Source organism: Triticum dicoccoides, chromosome 6B (genome assembly GCF_002162155.2).
Source record: "Triticum dicoccoides isolate Atlit2015 ecotype Zavitan chromosome 6B, WEW_v2.0, whole genome shotgun sequence".
Taxonomy (NCBI): domain Eukaryota; kingdom Viridiplantae; phylum Streptophyta; class Magnoliopsida; order Poales; family Poaceae; genus Triticum; species Triticum dicoccoides.
Window position 1 is genome coordinate 19,396,034 of NC_041391.1, and position 6,887 is coordinate 19,402,920.

Consider the following 6,887-nt stretch of genomic DNA (forward strand, 5'->3'; position numbering starts at 1 on the left):
GCTGAGGTAACAAGCTAAACGTCGAAGTCCAAGCGGAACTACTAGTGAGACTGAAGTCTCTCTGCAAAACATAAAATAGGCGAACGTGAGTACAAATGTACCCAGCAAGACTTACATCAGATCTATCTACACATGCATCATTATCAACAAAGGGGATGGTGGAGTTTGACTGCAGCAAGCCAGCTTTGACTCGGTGGCTATCCTGAACTACGACTGCAAGTAACTCTTTTGAGGTGGCGCACACGAGTCCACATATTCACCATATCAATACACCACTATGGATCCGCTCCCGTCTCCCTACGAGAACACCATCCATAGCACTCACGCTTATCTTGCGTATTTTAGAGTATCCACTTTCACTTGTCTATGAACTGATATAAGCAACCCAGAAGTCCTTTTCCGCGGACACGGCTATTCGAATAGATGATGTTAACCCTGCAGGGGTGTACTTCTTCATACATGTTTCCACCACTTAGCGTCTGCACACGACATGTGGTCGGCAGACTTCAAGCGAAAGCCGACGTGGGTGTAGACCACGACCTACCTAAACACTCAAGTCTCTAGTCCAGGTTTATCGCCTATTCGGGTTCCATCCATGAGGAGATCCGGCCGGAGTTTCGCTCACAGCCCCAAACGATGTGAACAGGGTTCCGTGACACCAAACGGGCGCCTGGTGTACCCGGCCACGTGCCTACCGCATCACAGCCCACCCCTACGGTCAGCGCTGTCCACGGCCTCCAGCATACTACAAACACCAGAAACTACTTGCAACTCCCGGACAGAGGACAAGGGTGATTAAGAAGTCGAGCGGGGTCATATTTCAGGGCCCAATGTATGGTAGTAACTGAGTCATGGATCACAAACACAGAACTCAGTTCCTAAGGACGGCTTCAATGAGACAACCCACCATGTACTCCTACATGGCCTCTCACCGACACCTTTTACCAAATCGTGTTCACACACTTAGCTCACACATGGTAGGACATGTTCACACACCTCTGATTCATCCCCGATGAATCAGACCTGACTCAACTCTAAGCAGTAGCAGGCATGACAAACAAACATGAATGAGTAGGCACAACAGGGCTCAAACAACTCCTACTCATGCTAGTGGGTTTCATCTATTTACTGTGGCAATGACAGGTCATGCAAAGGATAAAGGGGTTCAGCTACCGCAGCAAGTAACAAATATGTCGTTGTTGTCCTAATGCAGTAAAAGAGAGCAGGAGCGAGAGAGTGGGATTTTATCGGAATGAACAAGGGGGTTTTGCTTGCCTGGCACTTTTGAAGATAACATTGAGTCTTCATCAGTGTCAACGATCACATCATCGGTATCACGTCTATCGAGAGGGGACAAATACCGGCAACACAGAAGGGAACACAATCAATGCAATGCACAATATGATGCATGATCATGACATGGCGAAATGAATGTGTTTTGAGCTAATGCAACTAGCAACAGATTAAATGAAGTTGGTTTGAATACAAGATTCAAATTCAAACTCCATATGTGATTATTCAAATGCCATTTAATTGATTTGTGCTAAACAGCAGCTATAAGTTGTTCTAACATGCATGAAAATGGTACAGATGGATTCCTTGAATTTTTGTGATAATTTTTCATATATAAATTATTTAATTTGGAGTTACGGTTAATTTTCTATGATTTATTGAAGTTTATACAATTTCCTGGAATTTCAGAATTAAATTAAATCCAGAAAACATTACTGCGTCAGCATGACGTTGGCATGACGTCAGCACGTCAACAGGGGCCGGCTCGGGTCAAACCTGACGTGTGGGGTCCACACGTCAGTGACACAGGAGCTAATCCCGGTCAAACCCAGCGCTGACTGGGGTTTGACCAGGGGTGGGGCCCACTGTCAGTGGCTGTGGGGGTGTTTAGTGTGGTCATTAGTGCTGACTAAATCAGCGCCACGTCACCCTCGCCGGAGTTACGCCGGCGGCGACCACAGAGCACGGCGGGGGACGCCGGACTTGCGCTAGGGGCATCGGATCGACGCGCCAAGGGCACTAGGAGGTAGTCTGCGCCCGTGCGCATCTAGGGGGACCAACGGGAGGTGCGGGGGTGGCCGGGGTTCGCCGGAGTGGAGCCCGAGGCGGCGGCCGGAGTTCGGCCATGTGCGGGGTTGGGCTGCGGCGCGCTAGGAGAGAAACTGATGGTCCAGACGGCATCCGCGGGCCACCAGAAGCGCGCTGGTGCCACGGGTTCGAGCAGAGGGGCTCGGGTCAGGAGAGCTACGCGGCCATGGCGGACGGCGGTGCTCGGGAATGTGGCCGGGGGTGCTACGGCACGGGAACGAGTAAAATGTAGGAGGGAAAACGGAGTGGAGCTCACAGGGGTTGCGACGGTGGCCTCGGGGAGCTCGGGGAGGCACCGGAGCCGACGAATTTGACGAAGATGGCCGGCGGTCCCGAGGTTGAAGAAGACAGCGAGGGCGGTGTTGCGGCACGTCTGGGGCCTCGTGGCTCGTTGAGGAGGTAGAGGGAGGACCGGCGGAGCTTCCTGGGGCGTCGGTGAGGCTAGGGGTGGCCGGTGGCCATGGGTACGGCGACGATGACGGCGAGCTCCGCTCGGTGGTGTGCGCGGGAGGGAAGCAGAGGAGGGAACGGGGTCCAGGGGAAGAGAGGGGAGGTGCAGGGGGCGAGGGGGAGTGCGTGGCTCCCTCGGGTGCCTCCAGCGGCGAGCAGGTAAGCAGGAGGTGGCCGGAGCGTGCGCGCGCGCGTCGGGCACACGCCCTCCTGCCTACTGGCAGGAGGTTGAAGACGGTGGCGACCACGGTAGGCTGGGCCGCACAGTGCTGGACCAGCACAGGAGCTGGGCCGGCTCTGGTGGGCTGCACGGGTGAGGCCAGGTAAGTCCAGGTAAGTTTCTGTTCTTTTTATTTAATTCTGTTCTGTTTTTCTTTTTATTTAATTCTTTTGCCATTGTTTTGAATTTAGAAATAATTCAAACAATGCCAAAGCTCCTCTGAATATTTTTATTTTGCTAGATGGACTTTTCCAAAAGCTCATAAAATATTTCAGGGATATTTGAAATTATATTATAATTATATGAATATAATTCAAATTCAAATAGCTAATGAATTAAATTCAAAGTCCCAAAAATAAATCCTTAAAAATGTTCAATATTTTGGTTGGGACCAGAACCCTTACCAAAAATTATCAAACATTTAAGAAGAGCATTTTGGAGCAATGAATGAGATTTCTAGGGTTTTTGCCCCTCTTTTATTTAAGTTTTTGAGGCTTCCAAAATTCCTCAGTTCAAGTTTCAGAAATTTAAATATGATGCCTGGATGAAGATGCAACTATTTACAAACAATATTCTAGGGCTGTGACAACTCACCCCCACTAAACAAAAATCTCGTCCCGAGATTCAAGCGTAGGGTAAAGTGAAGGGAAAACGCAACTAGTATAATCTTCACGATCCAGGTTGCACTTCATAGAAACGTTGATTCGATTACCATCATTGTCTTGAAGTCTTGCTCTGAGAAATCCTGTCAACATGACATGAAGGGAAGAAGGAGACTCTAGAAGGGTCGATCTTCGCGAAGGTCGAACAACTCAGGATTAACTCTCGGAATGAGACATAGCAACATCTCTCGAGCTGAGAGGCGAAGCACACATCCATAGGAATGGAGTGAAGCAGATGACGAAGTTTCACTAGGTAGACCACAATTTCACGCTTAAGAAGGTGGTAATCGATTGTCAACGTAGCGAGGAGTTGAGTTGCCATGATACCATAACGATACACCTTAGGGAAGGTGACTCATAGAGATATCCCCTTAAGTGGCAAAAAGAATTACTTTTGATTCAGAGATCATTGAGACTCTTTAAACCAGCCTAAGGCAATTCTCGAGCAATCGTTTGGAGGGGGTCGGTAGAATGGCATATTCGGACTTGGATGCTGTGGACTACCTTGTTGAAGACAACGCAATGTATGATTTTTGCTTATCACCGGAAATGGAAGAGACCCATGGTAGAATGGCACATTGGCGGTGCAAGCTGGGAACAAAATGCAAATGCTGGGAATGATTCTGGTAACTGGGGGAAGAACCCAACAATAAAGAGTGAATTCACTGTTGGAGTGGTTATAGCATAACCGAGGAAATCTGGGGCAATCCCAGTTAGTGCCGATGATAACACGTAGCGCTTGTGCGTGCTCTCAAGAACTTGAGCATTTTCATAATCATCAAGGTTTTACCAACATCCGTGTCAAGGATGCTGACAACACAACATACTACCATGATGAATAGCGATGGACGATGCAGATGCAAAGGAAGATAACACCTTCTCAGATTTCACCCTTGGCAGGGCCAAGGAAATAAAATCTGGATGATCGACCGAGAGACATTTAGCACTCCGCTTCTAATGTTCTCCTTGACGTGCTAGTGTATCACATTCATAGATATGGTTTGATAACTAGGACATCAAGTAAAAGGTCGGACTTCGGGAACACAAAAATCCCTAGGGGCAACTAGGAAGTAAACCCTACGAAATCCTTATAGGGAGGTGGCCAACTTCATCAATCAAGATATTATAATAACAGGTCTTCCGGCTGGGTGTGTTGGCCACGACATCCACTTTACCGGTTATCGCGCGACCAATATTATAATTCTTGGGAAATATTCCAACCATCATATCTGCCTGAGATTCAGATCTGGTTGGTGTCAGGATATTCCGGACTCATCGAGTCTAGGAAGAAAAACGGAAGTTTGCAACACAAATCGACGAGATGACATTGCGGGATTCTCGGGAGATGAACTACGATAGCAAGCTCCAAAACATGAGTTGGTTCTGCTACAAACACGTGAACACGTTGTCCTAGACAAAACATTATCACAGGGTAGTCTTACAACAAAACACTACTGAGTTCAGGTGGGGAACCATAATCGAGGATATTGAAGTCCTTGCATAAGGCATGCTCTTAAGAAGAAACTTCTTCTCCTTGAACAAATCAATCAGTGGCTTGGTGTGCTCGGAACACATACGGAATGAAGGTTGCAAGTCTCCAAACCATAGAATACTTCGCACATATGCATGACTGACTCGGGATGATACCAGAGGAAGCAAAACTAACTTTCTCAAATTCACGGCGGCAACTTTCACCAAATGCACGTGTATAAGAGGAAGTCACTCCTTTCATCAAACAAATACTTCATGAGCTAGCATGAAGAAAATGCTTCAAAAGTTTCCAACACTAACTTAATGTTCAACAAAATCATGGAGGGGATAAGGATGTTGTCAATGGGCTCAACAACAATTCATCTGGGTTTCCTTTTAAAAGGAATTCCATAGTTAAGTGAACAAGTGATAGCATGGGTCAGACCCAAAAGGTATAATGGTGTATACTCGAGGGATCAACCACGAGTAAGACAACATTACGAATATCGTTGGTTCTGGTCTGATTGGATGATAGCCCATACTCCAATCAAAGGTTGGATAAAATGATCGGTCCATTAACTGATCACGAGGTTCAGTCGATGAAAATATCAACTTTCTTCAACACACATACAAGACATCCCTTATAATGAACTATATCGGACAAGCTTCTATCTTCCAACTCTCCAAGTTGATGCATAGCTTAACCAACTAGCTCAGGGGTATCCAACACGGATTCTTGGAGAAAGGGTGGTTTACAGGATAAACCAACTTGATCACGAGCTTAACATAACAGTCAGGTGACAACCTGGTGATACTATCGAGAAGATATTCAGAAAATCACGAACCACCGATATGTTACTAAGCTCGAGAACAATCTCGCTTTTGAGGGCAAGACGATATGATCAAATGAGTGAGGACTTGACAAGATCCTAACTCATCAATCGAAGGGTGCACCGAAATAAGGACTAGGTAGCATAATCAACCTTAGAATGATGATTCAAAACCAACACGCTAAGAATGAAATTATTGTCCATTAACTACCAAGCAACAAGGTTGCTAGGAGTATTGAATTCACACATCACGATTCACTTGTCGGCCTTCCGGTTGCGACAACACGGAACCGAGGGATGAATAATGATGGCGAGAAGTATCACTACATCAAGAATTCACAAGAGCCGGTGCAATCCTCATGAAAATCCTGACATAAGACGGTAATACTTCAGGGTAGAACAGAATCAAAAGCTGGATTAGCAATTTGTTCTGCGGAGCACAACTTCTTTGACCCAATCCTGGATATGGAAGAGGTACTGGAGTTTGTTTCTCCTAGTCATTCCGCGATAGAATGGCTTGACGGACCACAAGAGTAATAGGCATCGATAAACGAACGCACGCATACTCTTGACTATCAATTGATAGCTGAAGGTCAGAAACAACTAAGATGGGACAACTCAAAAGAACATATGATTTTCTGAGTTGTGGATGCATGGATTAGCACGTCGAACGAAGTTTAACATATTTCTTCCGGATAACCCATGCAGAAAGGTAGAACTGGCAGAGTCACAATGTAGAATCGAGAACCCATCGAGAGCACTCTGATTGTGATCTTTCGATCAGCGAGGAACATCTGCCATAAGCGGTTCATAGTATTTGGAAGAAAGGAATACCACGAACATCAAGGACTAATGCAAAGGTTACTAATAACCTAAAGGAACGAGCAAAACTATCCACATGAAGCAAGTAGGGTGAATCTCGGGTTCAAGAACCCAGGAATAGAATGCCTACTAACTAAATGGCATCACAGGATGCTTTCGATAATAAAGGCCAGAATCTTCACACTGGGAACACAAAACGTTGCTAGATTACTAGGTGACTCCCTAAAACACCTAGGGTCATGATAATTATTCCAACATATATGTCAAGGTAACGGAGTACCTCAACTCACTGATTTGTGTGATTGAGCTGGCATAAAGGAACATCGAAACCAG